Below are 24075 nucleotides of genomic sequence, written 5' to 3'. Positions count from 1 at the left end.
TTTCCATGGCAGGTTGTAGACATAGTTCTTCTAGAGAAATACTCCATATATCATTCTTCCACACTCAAATTTCTGCGTCAGTAAATTTCTCTCCAAGCCAGCTGCTATGAAATTCCTGATTGTCCCGAGTGCTATCTAACACAAAATAAACCACACGTCGATCTGTTTACAATGGCATTAATTAATAACAACGCGGCTACTCCCGATCACAAGAAAATGCAACTTATACCAGTTCTCCTAAACATGTTAATGAAAATTAAGAAAGATGGCAAACACAGAAGAACACAAGCATTTGCATCTTCCATGACTATTCCAGTGTATTTTCCCATGCACATTGATCGTAATTACTTAGGATTAAGGTTATACGTACTCACCTCTCGCCTATATATATTGCACATACATAAACGAAAACAAAACTGTCACAGCTCCAAGGCAATCCTTCTAGCAAAAAGTTTTCCTTTATTTTTCAATCAATCGATTGAGTTTTTTTTTTCTCAAGGAGATCCCAGCTGCAAGAGGAACAAGATGCCCGCCCAGGCAACGGGTATACATATGAAGCTATACACATGAGCTTCCAAGCTTATGCGCATAGACTCATTTTGTTCTTCAGTAGTTTCTTTCAGCATTTGGTTTAATTAACCATAGTATGTATTATTCATGCAGGAAGTAGTAAGCGCGTGCCTTCTGTAGGTGGGGGCAAAGAACGTGAAGTGTTGAAGATAGATTCGGGTTAGTGCTTACTGCTTAAAACTCGTTCGAGAAAAAATTCAGGCAATTAACTTATCGCCTGGTTTCTTTCAAAAAAAATAAAATTAATCGCCTGGTTTCTTTCAAAATAATATATTTTATACAAATTATTTTTTCTGCTTTTATGCTTTTCTTTTGGGCCAAAAAAAAATCTCCGGTGTTATATCCTCCACTTCAAATTACTTGTTGTATCTAACTTTGACAATTAGTTTCTAAAATTTCATCTGCAGGTTTAACATCATAAGATTTATGTTTTCAGATTTATGATGAGAAATATTTTCATAATATATAGTTTGCATGTTTTTAAACCATATGAATCTTAAAATCTAAATCTAATAGTGTCAACGTTAGAAATGGTTAACTTAGGAGAAAGCCAAAAAAAATTAAAACGTTGAGAATATTTACTTCTTTTTCATATTATATGGACAGACCCGATCGATTTTTTCTCAGACTGAACAAATTAATTGTCGCAGCACTTCTATTCTGTCTACGAAATCTGAAAATATATGTACTCGTTCGAGTCTTTTTGTACAGTGTGCTCTGCAAAATGTTTTTTGAAAACTCCATGCATAGACAACTTATGAATGCATGCGTGTATATATAAACCGTGAGGTGAGAGTAAATTCTAGCTAAAGCAGTAAGTTAATTATCAATATATATGGTGATGGTATTATTGCATGGATGCATATACACAATATGAGATGTAAGACATTTCTTTTGCTGTGTACGCCATGCAGAAACTAAATCTAACCAGCCGCCGACCAAGAAAGCTTCGAGTAAACCTGCTCCGAAGAAGAACGATAAAGTTCAGGGTGGAGGCAAGGGAAAAAAGTAAGCTAATTAACCGGGTGTCCATCTCCTGCAGCTCACACAAATTTACGTTACGTTGCAGCTTGTGAGAAACGCACCAATTAACATATGTGCTTTTTTTTCATCAGGTAATTAATTAAGAGCTTATACAAGAGAGAAGGTCACAAAGCCACAATGAAGTAGAATATCAGGATTGTCTACTGCATTTACATTAATTTGTCTGTAACTGGTGTATCCATTTCGGAGCATATAGTATGTAATTTACTAGTAGTCAAGGTCACCACAGTATTTTATTTTTTTATTTTTATTGCATTTTGGTCTGTATATAATACATTGGTTAATATATGTTCATTCCATATCAGTCCAGTTAATGGGAAATAATGTAGAGCACATATTATTGTTGATATATATTGAACCTTCGGAGTGTTGGATTCTTATTTTGAGATCTCCAATAACAATCATCATGTTAATGAAAAATAATGTACATATATAGCACATATTGCTGAATTCTTTTGACAGCCCGAGGAGGAAAACATAATTTTGTACTCTCTTCAATTTTCAGAATATATCCATTTCTTCTGTAACGGGTCTGTGCAGACGTACATAGAACCAAGAGCGACCATCACTCATGAGTATCTAAAATAATGCATTTAGCACATACAAAATTGCATATGAGATAAATTCTTGCATTTAGTTACCAGAAAATGGTCCGAAGTGCAATTATTAGTTGGTCTAATCATGTTTTCTGATTAAAAAAGGTATCTAGTCAATTACTCCATTGTCCAAAAAGATTTGAGCTGTCCTTAATCAACCTGGATGGTTTTGACCAATTATACTTCCTAGCATTTTATTCTTTGGGGAGGTATAATAAACTCAAGCATTTGCTAGCTATTCCCACTAGTATAGGAACAATTTTTCCAAACAACCAAAATGGATTTTCGCATGCGGGTCTCTGGCCCGTCTCACCAAAAGCCTGTGAAAATTATTATTTTTCCATGTAGGTGGTGCTTAAACTGGCCATCTACGAAAATAAAAAATCGCAAAATAAATCCCCAGAAACCCTAGATCCGCCACCTGGGCCATCGTCGTCGCCGTCGAGGTCATCGTTGTCGCGGGGGAGGGCAGTTACCGTCAGATCGGCCATTGGGGGGGGGGCGCCCCAAGATCCGGGTGGGGAAGGCTTCCGCGCCTGATTCGTGTGGGAGACGGCCACCTCCGTCCTTGCGTGTTTCCTCCACCCTCCCCCGCCACCCGAGCCCTCCACCATCATCGGGAGAGGGGAGAGGGGAGACGAGGTGTGGGAGAGAAGACGAGGAAGGCGCCGTTGCCACCACCGGAAGGGAGGAGAGGGGAGAGGAGGCCAGGAAAGGAGTGGGAGAGGAGTTTCGGTGGGAGAGAGAGAGAGAGAGAGATGGGGAGGAGAGTGCGTGGAGAGAGAGAAAGGAGGGGAGAATAAAAAATGAGAGGGGCGATTTTGAATGCGAGTGAGTTAAGAGGCCCGCTTGGAAAAATTAATTTTTTTTCATGGGTCTTTTTAAGGAGCCGTATACGAAAATAGGGGTCAATGTTTGCAAATGCGGCCACTTATGGCCAATCTACAACCTATTGGGGTGCTCATCGAAAAAAATAATTTATGTAATAGTGTTCCTCCGTCCACAAATATAAACCACCTATGGATTTTCTTTTGAAGAGAGTAAGGATCAAAGGCAAATAGCTTAGTATCACATGCCCCTATGTCGGAGTATAGAAATCCTCGAGCGGGGAAGCTTGGCACTCCCCCTAGAAAAGTTCAGCCATGGTGCTATGCTTGAGCTCGGGATCTGGACTGATCGTGGAAGAAAACAATGACCACAGTCGAGCATACAGGTTCGAGCCGCATTGATGTGTAATACCCTACTCCTTTGATGTGTACTATGGATCGATGAGATGTTTTACAATGAGGAATACAGAGAAAACTAAGTCCAAAGGCAATGAACCGTGCGCACTTAACTTCTAGGTGGTTGAGAACTATAAAACTCAAACCCCTCTCACGGTGGTATGGATCCTCCTATTATACATGAAGGGTAGTCCACAATACAATTGCATGCATGGAGTTGGGGTGGGACCACTCTTACTACTTTGGGTATGTTGCTAACTCTTGTCAATGTCCCTCCAAGCAAACTGCCCAGATGTGATGGTTTCACCCACCGTTTGACAAGTGAGGCAAGGTGCAAGAAAGTCTTCTCCCAGGTCTGATAGACCCACCAGTCAGCCTCTGTGATGGGCCGAGGTGGGCCTGCGAGCCAGTTGCAGAGGGTGTGCCGTTAAGCCCCCCCCCCCCTTTTCTTCGGTCGACATGGGCGTGCAAAGTGCGCCATGCGGCGCTACGACTCTCGTGGTCAGGGTGAGTTGTACCCTAACTCACTCTTCAATGTGATTAATACTAAGCACGGGCTAAACAAAGCATTTATGTTGGATAGAGTCCTCTGAGGAGAGCCCGGGGTAGGGGGCCCATCGTCGGTCGATCTGTGTTTTCTTCTCAGGTGGCAGCTTTGCTCGGGACCAGCATGTGCTCGGGGCACACGTGTCCACCCCTGTTGCCCAATGTAGAGTTCCTCGTTGGATTGGACAACCTTATCAAAGATGTCGATGATGGAGAAGGTAATGATGAATATAACATCTTCGACACCTTGAATTGGACAACCTTCTCGAAGATGTCGATGATGGAGAATTTAATGATAAATGTGAGGATGTTGATGGTTGCATGTAAAATCTTCTTAGTACCTTGAAAATGTAGATCTTTTTGGTCTCAGTGGGGCCCATGGTATCCCGAGGAGGACGAGGGGATGGGCCCCTAGTCCCATCTCTGACACCTTCATTAAATAAGACTAAAATGGAAAACAAATTATATTTGTGAATCACAAATTTCAAACTATGAATCTTATATTTGTGGACAAATAATGAAATAGTAAATAATCATGTACTTTGTAATTGGACTAATTAATCGTGTGTGTCTATGACGTAGTATTTTACACACTACAACATGCGTTCAGTCTTACGGTTCATTGGAATGCAGCAATTTTTTTAAGACTTTAACAATAATTAATTAGTTAAATTCCTGCAAACTTCCTCCGTTCTAAAGATGCCATAATTGTGACATTATTGAATAGAATTGACTAACTATATTTTTATGTTAATATTTTTTTGCCAATTGGTTCAGATCAAAAAGTTACCACGGTCCTTACGTATCATTATTTAGAACCATACTTAATTCTCTCTCTCTGTTTCATATTATGAAATATTTTAGCTTTTCTCTAAGTCAAATTTCTCTAAGTTTAATAAAATTTACATCTACAACACTAAATTAGTTTTATTAAGTCTAACATTGAATAAATATTTTATAGTACGTTTGTTTTTTTTTTAAAATATGGCTATGCTTTTTTATAAATTTGATCAAATTTTTAAAAATGACTAAAGAATTTTTTTAAACATCTTATAATGTAAGAGAGAGAGAGAGAGAGAGAGAGAGAGAGAGAGAGAGAGAGAGAGAGTACTGTTATATATCCTGTAATGGCCACACAGCCTTACACGCTTGCATGCACTCCCGTCTAATTTACAATGAAGGAGGCAAGTTTTTCTTTCTTGGCAAGGAATTAAAAAGTCAAATTACAAGCACCGACCTAGCTAGTTCGAAATTTTGACCCGGTCAGTGCATGAGTTACGTCCGAGGACGTAGAAATTGACGAGAAATTAGTGATGAAACAATATGAAGATCGGCACACGCTTTAATTTAATTCACGGCAATGCTTGAAGACAAGCGATCGAGTTAAATTAGTGGTTCGATCGGTAGGCGACTGAGCTTATATTAATCGGCCATATATTGGACCAGGCAAATTAATGGCGACCTCATCAACAGTTAACTACACTAGCTTGGAAATTTCAACGAGGCCATCTAGATTTATAGCCTGCACCTGCAGCGAGCATATGAAGATTTTTGCCAAGAACGTAACCATCAGAGATTATTTACCTGCAGTTGCAACTGAAATCAAGTTGGAAGCAGGGTTTTACTATTTCGTTTTCTAGCAAAATTTAATTTCGGTACTTTTTGACAGATATTACTTGGAAGTTTAACATATCTTGAATCAATTTAAGAAATTTTGATCAAATTCACAAAAAATTAAAAAGAAAAAAGAAATTTCCGGGCGAGATATATATGCTTGCCGGTAAGGAGCGAAATTTCAAAAATTCGTTCCGAAATTGCAATCTCTGATTAGAAGTTCTGCATTGTTTGCACTCTGCAACAACTACGCGCATTCAGGAACAAATCATGCACATGCCTGCTGCCGATCTATTCGTCTTCATGTGTATATATATATACTATATATTAGCATGTCTGAATGAATTAATGAGTCCAAGTTTTAGTTAAATTTGTAGCCAGGGCGGTTGATCGATCGACGAGCTCTGCCTACGTACGGCTTGAACTGAATCAAAGACAGGAATAACGCAGGAAAATACCTCATATTCTTCAGGATGGTCGAGAGATCGCTCAGTAAATTAACCTCCTGTACAAAAAATTCAAGGGTAGTTAGATGAAGAACGCGAAACCAGTCCAGTCAATCAAATAGTTTAGCCGGTAATTTACATTGTCATAGCCATGGCTGTACAAATAATTCCTATTGAGAATTACTTGATATTCAAATACATTGCACTATATGCGTATGGAAAGGCATACATGATGCATGCCTTTCCATGCCTGAACAAATCCCTGAATGCCTTTCCATGCCTGAACAAATCCCTGAATGCCTCAAGAGCTAACAAGCTAACACAAACCAACTTATGTATAGGTTACAATATAAAAACATATGTATGCAATACCACTACTTGATTATCTGTCTTCTTAAATATATATCTGGGGATGAAATATTAATAGCAAGTTATGTAAGATGGGTTCAAACAAGGGACAGACACAAACACTACTTGATTATCTGTCTTCTTAAATATATATACATCTGGGGTTGAAATATTAATAGTAAGTTATGTAAGATGGGTTCAAACAAGGGACAGACACAAGAGAGCATCACCATCTTCCATGACTATTCCAGCGTATTTCATAAGAACATTGATCGTGAATTACCGTAGGGTTTTGGGATACTTTGCCTATATAAGGCGCTCATATACATAGCCCAAAATGACACAGCTCCAAAAAGCTAGCTAGCAGAAAACTCACACGAACACCTTATCAATTAACGATTTAATTGATTGAGGTTTTCTCCACTGAGATCCCTAACTGCAAAATGGCCGATCAGAAAAAATACATGGCATCGGGTATATTATCTTCCAAACTTATGTGCATATATATGTTGTGTTTGCAAGCATTTGCTCTCTAATCATGCCTATATATATATGTGTGTGTATATTGTTCATGCATGCAGGACTTAGTCCTGAGATTAAGCTTAAGATGGGTGGCAACAGACCACGCAAAGAGTATCAACCTCAGAAGAATGGCCAGCAAACGACAACTGATCCTGGTTAGTTACCGGGTATCTATAACTATGTATTACGGATATAATACAGTATTTACATACCTAGCATGAGCTAACGTTAATAGTATTTCAAAGTTTTATCATGTGTCCTGTGCATCACATGGCCTCTACGTGGATTTGCCCCTGGTTCTTTGATTTAGTGATCAATCTAATTAATTATCTGGTCATATAAAAACATCGGCAATTAATTCACCCTTCAGTTTAATTTTTTTCAAATTAATGTTAAGTTTTTTTTACACCAATTAATGTTAAGTTTGAATGTATATAAATCATGTTTCTTTTGCTTGTGTTGTTTTCGTGGCCCGGAAATATTTCGCAAGTGCTTATGGAGGGTTTCTTCATGTTAGTCGAGTAATATTATTAAATATAAATGATTCTGTGCAAGCAACAAAGACAAGGCCGCCAACATATATAAATAAAGATCACGAGATAATTTTATCGAGCTGATCATAGCGAGAATTGCACTAATATAAGGCATAATTTCTCCATTTTGAAAATCTGTTGACAATGGCCACATTTAAGGCCAAACACATAAGCTTTCTGATGGATAACAGCAGTTGAAACAGATCCCAACATTACAAGGCTTAGTTTCCATTTTTCTCCTAATATTCAAGTATTTTAAATACACTTAATTATCATACCAAAATAATTATAATATCAAATGTCTAAACTGAGGGATTATTGGAAACTTTTTGGCCCTAGGGCTAGCATCCCATAACTAAATTATTATACATATAACTTCCATAGATAAGGTTAGCATAAAAAGTTTTGAATGATGTGACTATAACTTCCAGCCAGAGTATCAACTCAGGCCGAGTTTAGTTCCCATCTTTTTATTTAAACTTCCAACTTTTTCATCACATCAAAACTTTCCTACACATATAAATTTTTGAACTTTTTTCTTCAAACATCCAATTTTAGCGTGAAACTAAACACAACCTCAGTGTCATTTAATCATGTCCGTGCACACCAGGGTTTGAACCCCAACTATAACAGAAACCTTACTTAGCGATACTTTTCTAGAGGCGATTTATGATTTAATAATTGCATGTAAAGTCAGCTGTTCTGTTGTATAGAGACTTTTAGAGACATTAAAAATCACCTAGAATACTTTTATCCTAGATTCACCTTAGAGATAGTTAGCACATTTTGCTAAATTCTTTTGAAGATGCGTCTTTTTAGCATTTTATAATTTGCCTCATATATAGAGACATTTTCTGTAGGCGTCAACTCCATAGAGAAACTTATTTTGTGCTTAATTTATGCTAAGAAACAAGATACAAGTAACATCAGGCACATAATAATTAAGAATGGCATTATGGAAATGCCTCTTCATTTATAGACGTAAAAAAGAAGAAAATTTGGGAAACACCACTGCAGAGATATATACACTAGTTGCAAAATAAAATCGTATGTGAAGATGACATGTAGGGCCTGGACCCATATGTCAATGACAAATACAATCGTACTGTGTCCAATTCTGTGTTTTTTTTTATGGTATTGAGCAAATTAAAAAATGTTGTTTTTAGAGAAAATTCATTAGATTGCACTTATGAGACATTCTACGGATTACAAAGTATTTTCAAAATGGATCTATAGTATATAGTACTAGAAAGAACGTCTCTACAAATCATCTTTGTATGAGTTATTTTGCTTTAGTTTTGTATTACTTTGCAATAATACTAATTCGGTTTTTGCTTAAAAAAATGAAGCATATGGAGCTCTCGTCAGGCCAGTTGAACCACCGAAGTCGTGGGATAACACAAAAAAGAACAAGTTGCCTTTCAACCCTTCAACTAATCACGATAATGGAACTTCGAATGGTAACATTTTTCATCTCATAATCATCATTTGCTCTTGTGTGCACGCGCACACTTTTCTTTCTTATTTGCAAATTATTTTTCATTTTTGCAGGCACTACGAATTCACGTCGATAAAATTGAGGTCATCTAGTTGTCTCCGATGCTAGCTGAAGACTATATGCATATAAGCTCACTACTCAAAGCTCGTGTGAATAAATAAAGGTGTAATATATAGGAGCTACAAATAAAGGTTATGAAAAAAATTTCTAGACAACAGATGCATTTATTATAGTATACTCAATAAAATTTGTACTCATCCTTATCAGGATGTATCAGACCCTTATGCACATGTTAATTTCTTTTAGGAGTCATACACATACATAAATAAAGTTGGACAACCCTATGTAAATAGCTGCTGATGAATTTATTCATTCTTGTACATATTTTTGTATGTATGTATGTATATGTATATGTGTTTATATATATATATATATATATATATATATATATATATATATATATATATATATATATATATATATATATATATATATATTGTGTTCTTGGTTGCTTCTTTCTTCCATGATATGTAATTTAGTAAATTTTGCCAAAAACAAAAGGTGAAAATATACTCGTAAAATATTAAATTGACAATTTCAACTGCTGTGTTTTCTGTGGTATCAATGTTATAGTTGGTTTTAGGATTTTTTTTTCTATTTTTTAAACTTTTTCAAGAAAATAAAAAATAATCATACACATGTATATCGTATTATATTTCTAGATTTAAACTTTTTTTTGTCATGCATGTAGTTGGCTATATCATATATACTGTTGAAAGGTACATATAGTAATAATAAGAAGAGGTTATTTAACAAAACCGCCGATAATCTATTATATACGAAAAGTCCATTAAACTTCCTACAAACACTCTCGTATTGCCACATAGGACCCTATAAGCACTTCCATACCGCCACATGGCACCGTAATAAAATAAAGAATATGACTATCGATTTTCATTTAAATCAGTGGACTCATTATTTTATATGGTTAGATCTCCGTTAAAGAAAACATCCCTCCGTCTCCACCTCTATGTGGAATGCACACGTAGAACTTACAACGTAAGTATGCTGTCCTCCGTTCCTTTGCTTTGTTTATCCCCAAAATAACAAAAACTAAAATTATTTTTAATTATGGAAAAAAAACTCACAGATTGATTTCGGTCTAGCTAGCTCTTCCTTTGTCCCTTTATATCTATTGTATACTAAAAGTCCATTAAATATTCTATAAATGTTTTTAATCTGTCACATTCTATAAGCTCTCGGTGATCCATTATTTTAGTACATTGGATAAATTAATAATTATATATAACTTAAAATGATGGGCCATTAGATATATTAAAAAACAAAGGATGATTAATGATTTGATGCTTCTATAAATTATTAAATGATATATTTTTGACTTATAATTTAAAAGAACAATAATGAATACTTAGATAGCTAAATGATCATAATTATATATAATTTTTAATGTATTTGAACTGTTGTTTTTATAATTAGATCTATAAATAAATTCATATCCATATTACCCATATTTTCCTGTATAAAAAAATTAAATACATAATTTGAATAGATATTTCTTCTTTGCATGGCAACCAAATAACACCCATTTTAAATTTGTTTGAAATGTTCTTTTGTTTAGTTTTATTTATAACTAAATAAGAAAATCAGGATCTACATTACTCATATTTTGCTATATGAAATTGGAAATACATAATTTGAACATAGACCAACAATCAAACAACAATGAGAACACTAAAAAAACTAACAATATTTATTATGTCATCCTAAATTATTTTACATAATACTCCCTCCGTTTACTTTTGATCATCTTATTTTGGCTTGACGCTAAGACCAAAGGAAAATAAACACGCTTATAACTCTATAAGCCCAGGCTCTTATCAGCTAGCCAACGGGCCTGCATGCCTCGGCCCACAATTAAAGCTGGATGCATGCGACCGCGATAAACAAATAGGAGGCGGTTGCCGCGTGGTGAAAAACGAATCTGTTGCCTCGCACGGTAGAAAAGGAAGGAGCGATTGATCTCTTGAGGGCGAATTAACTCCGCGAGAAAACTTAATCGACGCGCGTGTGGGAACCAAGAAGACCGACACAAATGGGATGATCAAAACTGTAAAATCGATTTTCTGAAATGTGACTAAATGGAGGGAGTATAAATTAGAAAAATATGGAGTCACTATGTGTCATAGCGCTATTAAGTCACCATATGTCACATTTGAAAATTAGAAAAAACTTAGAAATTAAAAGGAAAGCACAAAACATCTTATCATCGGTTTTCACTTAAATTTTTTTTCAGCCATTAAATCTACTTATTGAAAAATCATAACCTGTGATATGTCACGCCTTAAAAATTAAAAAACAAATATAGTAATCTGAGAAAAAAAACATTTGGTCATCAACTAAATCATTTAGAAAAAGAGAGTCCCCCCAATCTGCGCAAAGCACTCCTCAACCTTTCTTTTCCCTCTGTGGCTGGAGCCTATGCTCTTCATTCCTGGCCTCATTTGTTTTAGCTATCAAACTGTAAGAAACAATCAATAATTACAATTATAAGTTATACGTCTGATTTCTAATTCAATTGTTGGAGTCAAACCAGTAATATAAGGTTCATGTGCCTATATTATACCATATAAGAAATATAAAATTTGGGCATAGTTGACCCATGCACTTGGCGTGTAATCCAAATAGCACCAAAATATTATAATAAGTTGTCAACATATATTACGTCATTATACGCCAGTATACAAACATACATGGCTAAACTCTACGAATTTTATGCAAAAAAAATTATAAATCCAAGTATGAAACATTAATTTTTGTTGATGGAAAACACCCTTCTACTTTTGCATGTCATCCAAATGATAAAAAACGATGAAACAATTCAACAACACAGGTTGCACTATCATATATTATTTTTACAAACACGCAAAACCAAATTAGATATACAATGACTAAGAAAAAATAGCTCACATGTAAATAGTCCAAGCCATTGAATAAAAAATTTAGAGGAATGTAGCGACCCTCGTATTCCACTTCCGAGGTAGAATACCGGTCTACGGCTCATTCCTTAGTAAGAATTAACTTACCGAGAAATGGGCACACCAGAGTAGCATAGCAGAAACAATTGTAGCGAAACCCATTAAATAAAACCATAAAAAAATAACTTTTTGTCAAAATAAGCACTAACAGTACCTTGCTACTCTATACCTTCGTCACCTTCAACTCTCAGTTGATGTAGAAATATGGAACGATTCTTTGCTTTGATCTTGATCAATCATGTAGAACATTTCTCCACCTAATTGTTAGCTCAACACTACAAGGAATAATATATATAGGGGATGAGTACGAATGGTACTCAACAAGTCCAACTACAGCAATCCAACAAATACATGCCCATAATCCACCTGTATAATACATATATGTCCAAAGCCACCATAATCCAACAAGGAATTTTATGCATGTTCATAAAACAGTGTTGTAAAAACTCATATTAAGTAATTATAAAATCTACTGTATATAAGGCACCACAGGTATTAGAACCTCCGATAGGTTCCTTTCCTGCCGTGTTCGCAGTTTCTACCCGAAACAGGGAGTGACATATCACAATTCATACACTCTGCAGAGGTGTGTCGCTGTACCCACAGACGCCTTAAACCTTTTAATGCCCACGCCCGTCGGCGCTTGAAGCACACTTCATGGTGTATGCCGGCAAGGCTAAGGTCACAAGCTTTTCATCAATCCCATCTGGCAATAATCTCTGCGGGTGATTCCCGCAACAACGGCGAATCATCGGATCCCGCAACAACGGCGATCCACATCATCTAATCGGATTCCGCAACAACGGCAACCCTCATCGCTAGCCCACGCTCACAGGATTCGCGGAAGTCCTTAAGCCGCAGGATAAAACCATTAAGAAAGAACTACTAAGCCAGCATGTCCCATTCCAGGTCATATGGTCGACACGATCGCTACGACGCTTGAATGCCATATAACAGTTATTATTTAACCTTATGATGATAAATATGTGCAACCGAAACCCCACCACCATAGCAGGTTCAGAATACATCTATAATATGACCGACTGCTCCACCAGTCAATCCAATCCATCAGCATATTTATTTCAATTATAGAAAATATAATTTAATGCAAGGTGATACATATAGATTGCAATTATAAAAATATAACAAGAGTTGATCAAAGGTGTTGGACTTGCCTGAGATACCCGAAATCGAAGAACGAATAAATCAATGAAGAATTCGATGAAATCCAAGATAAATATTCATCTGTAAAAATATGGCAAATTAGAACTAAAACCAAGAATGTAGATATTAGTATGATGCACATGATATACCTAACCCTAATATTACAGCTGATCTACAACACTATAGGTTATCGACTCTCACCTCAAGACTCAACTAGATGACCCATATTTATTTTTAAGTTGAATATGGTTAAATATATTTGTATGTTTTGATTTGGTAACGATCTATGATTTATATAACATAATTTAGTTTTGCACTAACATATTTAGTGTTAAAACAAACATCATTGCACTTTTTATTTTTAAAAGAGTAATTATTTTAATTGAAAGAAGTTTTACTTTAGATTTATATTCAATAATCAATAATAATTAAATTCAATAGTACTCATATATACAGCCCACATGTAGAAGCCCAACAGAAAAGCCCACTACACCACCTTCTTCCTCTTCTCTTTTTTTTCTCCTCGTTCTCCCCTTCTCTCCCCCACGTTCTTTCCAGTGCCGCCGCTTCCTAGGCAGCGCCGGCGACGCCGCCACTCTCCCTAGCGCCGGCTACCGCGCCCCACTCCGGCGACCCCTCAAGCAGATGTCCCGCAGCCGCGAATCGGTTTCTTGGCTCCACGCTTCTCTGCCCCTAAGCTAAACCTAACTTCCAACCTCCTCAATCCTAAATGCAGCCGCCGGCAAAACTCCGGCGAGGTAAGGATTCAGAGGAAGTTCCCAGGCCCCTACCGCTGCTACCACTTCGATTCCTCCCTTCTATCTCCTTTTCCCTGATCTCTAGTGTGTTATACTGGTAAGGTGTTCTTTCCCTTATGATTTATGGTTGTGATGCACTGATGATACTTGGAGACTAATCCTAATGATCAACTTGATGACTCTATGCTATTGATTGTATTTACTAGTTTTAGGGTTCTAGATCAATTCATTTGCTAGATTGGATGATGCCTGTATGCCCATGATGAATGAATGCTCATATGAATATATCTTATGAAAATGCAGGACTGAAATTAAAAGCACACTAACATGATCAAGTCCCTATGGATATTACTGCTTCCTGATAATTCATAAGCTACTACTAATTTTGCACTTAAACTGAAAAAAATGAAGATATACATATGCACATATTACACATATAAATCCCATAGAATTAGTAAACTCATGCATTGTTTATCCTTGATATTACTAGTGTCCAGATTTTCATCTCTATATGCTTGTGTGATTAATAACCAAATTTATACATTATTTAATTACAGTGGTTGATGAGGACATGGATTAAACTATTGGTCAACTAATTATATACATATCCACTTGATTCAGATGCTATGCTCTAACCTCTTCTCTAGATTATTTTCTGTAAGAACCTATGGTTTTCTGTTTGGTATCCTTAATTGCTCAGTTCTATTCTTTTTACTAAAACCTGCTGCTACATGATCTTCTATATTTTAATCTGAAATACCAGTGCTTCCTGAACTTGGTATTATATATAAATGAATGTTTCACCCTAAATCCAATTATATGGTGATTCTATACAATCTAAAATATATACTACTGTTTACTAATTGAACTAGCCTAATTGATAGAGTTGTTATGGTCCTTATGTTTCATGATAAATTGAATATGTGCTAGGGTTCAGATACTAATTTCCAAGTCCATGGCTAAATCTAAAATCTGATTTTATCTATATGTCAAGAATATCAATATTTGTACTATGAATAAAGATCTGCAGTTACTAAATTTGATAAAGACATAAGACTGATGATATCTTTATATACATTCTACTGTTTCTTGATTTATCACCTGAGCACCTGTTTATCTATAGTAAAATTTTAGTTACACAAACCGTTCTGAAGATCAAACTATTAATGTGAATATTTTACTGAATCAGAGATGTTCTGGTTCAGCTTCTAATGGATGCAAATGCAACACCCAAGGCCTACACATACTAGTATATGCACAGATCAACATAGCTGCCATCTCCTGAGGTTCATTTTTCAGGTTTAATGCATATAACTAAGTGCGTGCACACAACTCCTAAACATACTAATATATGCATCAACCAAGAATCATGACATGATGTGATTTCCCTCTCATTCTAATTCTTTTTCCAGATTACCTTATTTGATGGTTCTACTGTGGCTGTGGAAGACTAATGACCGTGTGACTCTCCTCTGGTTCTACAGCTTCTTTTGAAATTGGTCAGGGTGTTGCTCCTCCTCTTGTTTACTGCTGCCCTTCCGGATCTGCTACTTGTTTCTCCTCTTTAAATTGAAACCCCTTGCTCTTCTTGAAACACATGCATCCCCTTTCTTTTCCTTCTACTCTCTCACCCTGGTTGTTTTTCTATGGCTGCTGCTATTGAGATTTGGTGTAACTGTGGTGCCGGATTACTAGCTACTGCTCTGCTATCTCTCTCTTTTGAGATGGTTTTGCATACGAACTGCTTGCTGCTACTGCTGTTGCGGCTGAGGCTGCTGCGACATGGCTGTGCTCTTGCTGTTGCTACTACTACTGCCACTGCTTGCTGCCTATGCTGATCTGCACGACCAAACCGAGGCTGGTTCACAGATAGCTGAGTTAATATATGTGGGAATTTTTAGTGAAAGCTAAGTGACTCACCTACTTGGGCTAGATGGCTGCTCCTAGCTTTGACACCTATGCAGTGCTTGATCGGTGGAGTATTGTAGGGTTTCACTAATTTTTTTTATTAGATAGTCTGATATAATTAGGTACTTTTGCACTTGAGTCCCTCAGAGTCTCTAATATTGAAGGTTGCTTTGAGATTAGGGACTGATTTGTAATTGCCCTAGAACTCAAGAGTTTTTCTGAATAAATAATTAATTGAATCTTTGACTGGGATGGTTCAGTTTATGATATGATACTATAAGCACCATGTATATGCACAATATATGAGATGCATACTGTATAAGATTTTTCTAGTGTATAAGATTTCTACTGCATAATTATATGCATGTATATATGCAGACCTGTAATTTGTAAATAAAGAATGGTGTGATTTCTACTGTGCACATGTGTACCTCACTTCGTGACGACTAATCTATGCCATAGTTTAACCAAAACTAAATTATCCCGGTGATTTAGTCTAACTAACAATAAATCAATGATGCATATGGATATGGCTTGAAAAATGAAGGACAAGGAAACGATCGAAAAATCATTTAAGATCCATAATAGAACAACAACCAACATATTTATATATTTATAGGTACTAGCCAGCATCGTGGCTCAATCAACACCGCTCTCAGCCAGTGTGATCAAGTCATTAGCGTAACTAAGACTATAGCTAAAACCCGGGATATTACAAGGAACACACACCATTGGTCTTTTACATGTCAACCGAATTACAATTAAAAAATACAAAATAATTCAACAACACATGTTGCACTTGCATACATTGTTTTGCAAACATGCATAGCTAAATTAAGTAAAAAAACTAACTCATATATAGATAGTCTAAACCACTGCATAAAAATCGGGTGCCTTCATAATTTTCACGAAATTAGTATGTTCAAATAATTTGAGCAAGACAAATGATCTTTTGTGTAAGTGCTCTAAACTATATTATATTACAATCTAATCAACTTTAGATAGTATTTAATGCACTTTTTAGTATATTATGGATAGCTATTCAAGCGTGCATTAATAATACACCACACTTCAAAAAATAATAATGCATGCAAAAATATATTTAAGTGCTCCGATATTAATGAATTTTTCTCTATCCTACGCCAAGGCATTATGAATTTCTCCAAAAATTATTGCATATATAAGTTACACTAAGGTAGCAGTATATAGTTGGTTTAAAATTTATATTTCTTACTATTAGATTTCAATTTCAAGATTCATGTTGATTAGTTTTTTTTTTAAAAAAAAACACCATAGAATACATATATCATAGGGAAGCAAGACCTAGGATATGTATATCTCCTCTATGTTTATTGATTCATATGTAAGTATGTAACAAATTGCATCAATATAAACCAAATAAAAGGAGGTCTAGCTTGATGGTACAAATAGAACACATTTGTTAGGGATAATAGTTTTAAAAAAATTTAGAAAAATGTCCGCTAACATTCAATTTAAAAACAAGAAGTACATTATTTTTAATTTACACTTAATTTTTTAGATATATTTTTTAAAACAAAGTAAGTTTTCCTTCTTCTTATGGGGATTAATCAAATTACAGGCAATGATGACAAAAAAATGCACAGAGAAATTGTTTTCAAAGCGTGATGGTTTTCTACGGTAAATATTCCATCCTTATAACTATAAGTATCTCAAACACATCTTAAGATGCATGTCCGCGTGAATGCACGGGCTACCTTCCTAGTTTGACAAAAGTGTGATAGTACTACATATTTAAGTGGTGTGGCATAACTACGCTATTAACGTTAAATTTATAATGTATAAAACATAGTATCGCAAAGCTTAAGATGTAGTGTATAATTTATCGTAAAACAATATGATTCATACTGACATTATATTCTTGTCTTAACGGAGGCTTTAAAATCAATAATTTTGTGATAAAACCAAGTTTTTTCAATTAATCTGTAGTTTTGTAATTAAATCAATACATATTAGAGTTTTAGTTGTGTGATACTCGTCTTATAAGAGGCCTACGTGGTGCTTGTGACCCCACCATCTATAGCCACTCAATGCTTGAGGGGATCGTATCCTCTGCCATTCCATCTGGAATGATCAAGAACTACAATGATCCATGCCATTACTATTCATAGCCATTGGATTAAATTTGGATGCACGAGATTAATTGCTACGGTCATTCTAATATAATGATTAGATGGTACTTTTCACTGTTTCTACAGTGATTTCTACGGTAGCTATAGTAAAACACTGTATCACACATGACATTTTACTGTTTGCATCTACTATTTACTCCCTAATAGCAGAAGACGCGAACCCAACAAAAAGTCTACCAAGGTTGTATACAAGAAACGGGTGCCCCAACCTTATACCGGTTAAGTCGCATAAGCATTCTATTATGCTGCTTAAGCGCTACAAGCTGGTGAGGTGACCACACGAAAGTGTGTACCGCTTTTCAATAACAAGTGAGCCATAAGCTCATGGCAAACTTTAGCATTTAGTGTGTTGTAATCTAGCTAGCTTCACGATGTATAAGACATTGAAACCGTGTACCGCTTTTAAAAACATTGTAGCCGAGCCACAAGCTTATAGCAAACTTTAGCATTTAATGTGTTGTGACCTAGCTTCACTATGTATAAGACATTGAGGCATATTATTGCATGTTATGTCTTTTGTTATTTTTCTATTGATGATGATGTTCTAAATATGTAATTTTGTGATAAGTTTAGCCTTGAAAATATTGTTTTGTCATATAACAAGTTAAATTTATATATTTGCTTTCATAACTTTACTAAAATATAAAGGTAGTTTTATTGAATTTACTATATTAATAATAAAAATGATTGGTGTCACAAAAAAAACATGTTTGAAATCCAAAAAATCCTGAGATTAATTTTGTGAGAAGGGTGTGTCATATCAAAATAATTAATATCTATATCTAACTAAAAAAATACGTAAAGCTTCTGGACCCAATTTCGTCTGTCCTCCCCATCCCCCACGGCCGCGCTCCTTCCTCCCTCCCTTCCTCCCGTCGCAACCCCATCTTTCTCTCCTGATCCCATAACATCGTCCAATCCTACCCTGCTGCACGCGCTCCCCCTTTCCCCGCAGCCCCTCTCCTCTCTGGCACCCCTCCTCCCTATCACCCCATCCTCCTAGCGCCCCTTTCCCCTACCCTCCCTCCCTCATGCGCGTTCAATAAAAATGGAACCCCCACGTCTAGGAATATGTTTTGACGCTCTCACTTGGCCGTGTTCACTACCAGACCTCGTTGTTGCCGTTTTGCAGGACAACGTTGTTGCCGGTCGCGTTCCCGCTATCTGGTTTTCTTCGTTACCAACGGCCACCATCTATAGATGTGTCATATCGTGAGACACATACGGCCACCTTACTCACTACCATTTGGTCGCGGGAGAATGGGCACCCAACTTCACTCCTCTTCTGTTGTTTTGTTTCAGCTAGGGTAGGCGATGAACAGCGTTAGTAATTTTTCTCCATCTTTTGTTCTTCCTGCACGTTCAAGGAAACCGGAATCCCCTCATCCGGGAACACCTTTTGACGAACTCATCGGTTGTGTTCACCAATAGAGCTCGCTGTTGCCATTTCTCACTCTATCAGGACCACATCATTGTTTTTCATGATATTCTGGTTTTCTTCATTGCCAACCGCCAACATCTATGGACGAGGCACGTTATGGGATACGTCCGGCCACCTTACACACCGTTGTTCGGTCGCCGGAGGACAGGTGCCCATCTTCCCTCCTCTTATGTTTATTGTTTCGGCTAGGGAAGACGATAAACAGTGTTAATCATTTTTTTCTCCATCTATCGTTCTTTCTACGCGCTCAAGGAAAATGGAACCCCCTCATCCAGGAACGTGTTTTGATGCACTCATCTGGTCGTGTTCACCATCAGAGCTCGTCGTTGTATCTCTATCGGTACGTTGCCATTTATATCTCTATCGGTACCACATCGTTGTCAGCCGCATTCATGTTGTTCTGATTTTTTTTCGTTGCCAACCTCCACCATCTATAGACGAAGGCACTGTTCCTTCCTAGTCTAGCCCAATCATGCTCTTGGACAACTCACATAATATTGAACCCATAGGAATATGAACAGAACAGGAAAAGTCTAATTTATGTCAATGAAAAGGGTACCTATTCAGATTAATGGATCGGATTTTCAGTTTGTTTTTCCATTTGCAGTATTAGTTTTAGCATTATTTGATCCATTAAAAATTTTGTAACTTATAATTTTTCTCTATATTGAATTATTTATAGCTAAAAAAACAGATTTAGTTATATAATTTTTTTGATATTGAATTATTATTCCAGCTAAAGTTACTTGTAGTTTCATGTTGTTATGTATAGGAAAAAGTACGAATTAGCCCCCCGCAGCCCCCCCCCCCACCAAAAAAAAAAAACTATTGCGGTAGTACAATTTCCCCCCTAAACTAAAATACCGGACATTTGACACCCTAAACTCTTAAAAATAGATAAATTACCACCCTAACTCGATTTGAAACGGTTTTTAGCCTACGTGGCACACACGTGGTGATACAGTCAGCAAAAACAAATTAAAAAATGGTAGGGCCCACCTGTCAGCACATCTATTTTTCTCTCCTCCTTCTCTGCCTCTCTCTCGGTGAACAGAGGCGGCCGAGCGCGGGTGGCGGGCGAGAAGCTGAGGCGGGCGGGGCGGCTGCGGGTGGCGGGCTAGGAACCGAGGCCGCCGACGGGCGGGGGCGGAGGACGGCGGCCGGCGAGCGTGGAGACAGGGCGACGGGCACGAAGGACGGCGGCAGGAGGGGGTGGAGGCAGCTACGAACGGCGAGCGAGGAGCCGAGGACAACGGCTGGATGGGGCAGAGGCAGCTGCAGGCGGTGGGTGGGTCGCCCAACAAGGAAGCGACGTATTACACGCCGGGGTAGCGCTCGGCCGGCTCCGATGGCGGCGGCGGCGAGGGCAGTGAGACATGGAGCGAGGCGGCGAGGACGCGCGGCGGTGGAGCGTGGTCGGCCGCAAAAACCCAACGCGAGAGATCACCGCCTCACCGGTCACCAACAGTAGTACAAATCCGCGATGTTGGTCGGCTGGCTCCAGGTCGCGGACGTAATGGCGGCGAGGCGGCTGGTGTTGTCGAGCGCAACCTCATTGTGCATGCGGACCTAGAGTCCGAGCTAAACCCCCACATCGCGCTGCCCCTCATCTTCCTCCACAAGGCCTCCCACACCACGCGCGCGCTCTCGCTCGCCGCCGTCGTCGACGCCTTCCGCATGAGGGCATGGAGGTGGTCACCGCCGTGGCTGCTGCCATCGCCACCGCTGCCCACCTCCCACTCCTGCGCTCCCCTGGCTCGCCCCCCCCCTCCCCCCCCTTTTCTTCGCCGGCTCGTTCCACATCGAAGGATGCACAAATCCAAAGAAAAAAAAAAGAAAAAGAAGAGAGAGAAGGCGAAGGAAGTGGAAGAAAAGGACACCGCCCGTTGGCATCCCTCGTCGTCGATCTACTCCTCTGCTGCCTCGCCCTCGACGGTGCTCGTGCGGGTTGGGGCGGTCGGCGGCGGAGGCGGAGCGAGCTCGGGTGTCACGGGAGTGTGCGCGTACGACGCAGTGGCAGCGCCGCGATGGCTGGCACCATACGCAGATGGTGTGGCGGCGCACCACGGCGATGGGCTGCGCGCTTGCCACCTGTTTCAGTGGCTACCCGTCGGGCAACTACGTCGGCGCGGCCACGTCAGGGAGGTGTGGCAGGGAGAAGAGAGAGAGAGGGGGAATAAAGAGAGGTAGAGAGGGTTAGAAACTTACAGGTGGGGTCCATCGATTTTTTTAAAAACAATTGCTGACTGGGCTGCCACGTAGGACCAAAACCACAGCGAATTGAGCCGGGAGTTATTTGTCTGGTTTCAATTGTTAAGTGTGAAGAATGTCTGGTTTGTGGTTCAGGGGTGTAATTCGGTCGACCATGATAGTTCAGGGGGTAATACGTACTTTTATGATTATATTTCCATTAGTCCAATTGTGATATATATGGTTTAGGGTTTTAATTTATATCCATAAAATTTTATTTAGAATATGTTGCTACGCACGGGTATTTATGCTAGTTCATCACGTATACGTGGAACTGTCTCCTCCTAATTAAGGGGTTCGGGTTCGGTACAATAGAACTTGGTAAAGCAGATCTGCCCAACAATTCATCCATGCGAGCTTATTATGGAAAGGACTAGCTTTGTAACTTCTGACTAATAATTTGTATGTTCGACTAAATTAACTGGCCGGTCGATCGAGCAGTGAAGAGGAAGAACAAAAAAAAAAATCAAACATGGCTCGAAATATTGAAGTCAGAACCAACCGTAGATGATGTGGGTTGACAATATGAGATCGATCGGCCGGGAAGAAACTTGAGATCCAGAAATAACAGAAGAAACGGAAGCAATCAAAACCAATTAAGAGCTCTATATATATATCCATATACATATCCGAGTGTACAGGAAACGTACCTACCAGCAGGAGCACAGCCAAAATCTAAGCTCGCGGCCGCCGCGCCGGTCGGCAGGACGGACGGAGGCGCGCACAATCCACGATCGATCCCACCGCTGCTCATCCGGCAAAGTGATCCGGTCTCTTTCGACGGCCGGCCAGCAGCTGGAGTAGCTAGCTCGCTCGCTTTGACTGGATCGGACTGGAATCTGGGATGGATGTGTAGTGTTGTGTATTTTTCTAGGGACAGGCGCGGACGCCGGGGCCCAGCCGTGGACTTTGACTCCTCCCTCCGCGGCTAGTCGTTGCTGCGTCGGGGTCACTCACACACACCACCACTACATGGGGACAAGAGGTTGGACGAGAGACAGAGTTTAATTATTATTGGATAATTTATGGAACCGAGAGAGATGAAACTTTCATTTGCATGTAGTCGGCAACTTTGATTGATTGGATCATAGCAACTAATCCCACTATCTTAAGTTTATCCTAATAAGAGAATGTACGCAGAGAGAACAAGGCATTAAAACCTTAATCACTCTGAAATTAATCTTCGTCGGTCAAGGTGTGCTACGTCGCTTCGTGTCATATGGAGATGTGGATTGCATCATCTTTTATATATGACAAAATTTGCTAAAGGACAACTAAAATTTGTGTAATTTGCTGGTAGACATCGTAAAAACGTGTTACGGCTGAAAGACACTTTAGAAAAATGGTAATTTGCTGGAGGACACTTTTAACTCAATTGGAGAGACAAATTTTTCAAAAAGACAATAATGATCCTAGGGTCAAAACTAGTGTATGCTAAGACAAATTTTTGAGCCAAGACTAGTGTGAAAATGAAATATGATGTATGCTAGTGGTGTACTTTGGGCTATGTCAAATTTAGAGTTGCATAATTTCCAGATTTTTACTCTAACATCATGTTAAGCATGTGGCCAGAGGGGCATTCTCGTCTTTTTTAGGAATCCATCTCTCCAATTAAGCCGAAAGTGTCCTCTAGCAAATCACCGGTTTTTTAAATGTCTTTCAGCCGTGACACGTTTTGTCGATGTCTATCAGCAAATTACACAAATTTTGGGTGTCCTGTAGCAAAATTTGCCTATATATATTGCATGGAGTTGCACAAATAAAAATTAATTTTAGTTGGTTGCATGCAACACGTTCAATAATACACATTAACTCTTTGCACAAATAAAAAAGAGACACTTGTTAGAGGATGATCATTTTAAAAAGATTTAAAATATCTTAGATAATGATCAAATTGGGATGGAGGGAGTAGTACGAAAGCCAATATTACTATATTGCTATAGTTAAGGATTGAGGTGGTACAATATAGGCAAATTTGGACATCCAAAAATTGTGTTATTTGCTAATAGAGATCGAAAAAGCGTGTCACGGTTGAACGACATCTAAAAAACTGGTTATTTGCTAGACAACACTTTCGATTCAATTAGAGAGATAAATTCTTACGAAATATTAGAATGCCCTTAGGATCACATGCTTTGAACATGGCGTTAGAGTAAAAAAATTAGAAACTATGCAGCTCTAAATTTGCCATCCCCCCAAATACATCACTAGCATACATCATATTACATCTTCACTCCATTCTCAACTTATAAGCTTTTGATCATACAAGCATTCTCATCTTTTTTAAGAATTTCTCATTCCAATAGAGCCAAAGCTATCCTCCAGCAAATTACCAGTTTTTTAGAGTGTCTTTCAACAGTGACACATTATTACTATGTCAATTAGCG

The 24075-nt window shown here is 38.2% G+C and overlaps 4 long non-coding RNA genes across 4 annotated transcripts; 3 read left to right on the top strand and 1 right to left on the bottom strand.

Moving 5' to 3' along the window:
- The first annotated feature begins 418 nt into the window (after positions 1-418).
- LOC107276180 (uncharacterized) lies at positions 419-1996 on the top strand. The gene is made up of 4 exons (XR_001548148.3): positions 419-544; positions 664-729; positions 1485-1578; positions 1686-1996. It is a non-coding gene; the product is annotated as an uncharacterized lncRNA (long non-coding RNA).
- Positions 1997-6724: 4728 nt separating this feature from the next.
- Positions 6725-9290, top strand: LOC9271110 (uncharacterized). Its single transcript, XR_001548153.3, has 4 exons — positions 6725-6861; positions 6969-7064; positions 8792-8902; positions 8994-9290. It is a non-coding gene; the product is annotated as an uncharacterized lncRNA (long non-coding RNA).
- A 1941-nt stretch (positions 9291-11231) lies between these two features.
- Positions 11232-22556, bottom strand: LOC112936169 (uncharacterized). The gene is made up of 4 exons (XR_010734598.1): positions 22339-22556; positions 13172-13241; positions 12151-12271; positions 11232-11479 (listed from the first exon to the last, which is right to left on the bottom strand). It is a non-coding gene; the product is annotated as an uncharacterized lncRNA (long non-coding RNA).
- On the top strand, positions 14765-16067 carry LOC107281828 (uncharacterized). The gene is made up of 2 exons (XR_010734599.1): positions 14765-15236; positions 15331-16067. It is a non-coding gene; the product is annotated as an uncharacterized lncRNA (long non-coding RNA).
- Positions 22557-24075: the final 1519 nt, after the last annotated feature.

Source organism: Oryza sativa, chromosome 8 (genome assembly GCF_034140825.1).
Source record: "Oryza sativa Japonica Group chromosome 8, ASM3414082v1".
NCBI lineage: Eukaryota > Viridiplantae > Streptophyta > Magnoliopsida > Poales > Poaceae > Oryza > Oryza sativa.
Note: the sequence above shows the minus strand (reverse complement) of the source record. Positions and strands in the feature narration are given on the sequence as shown.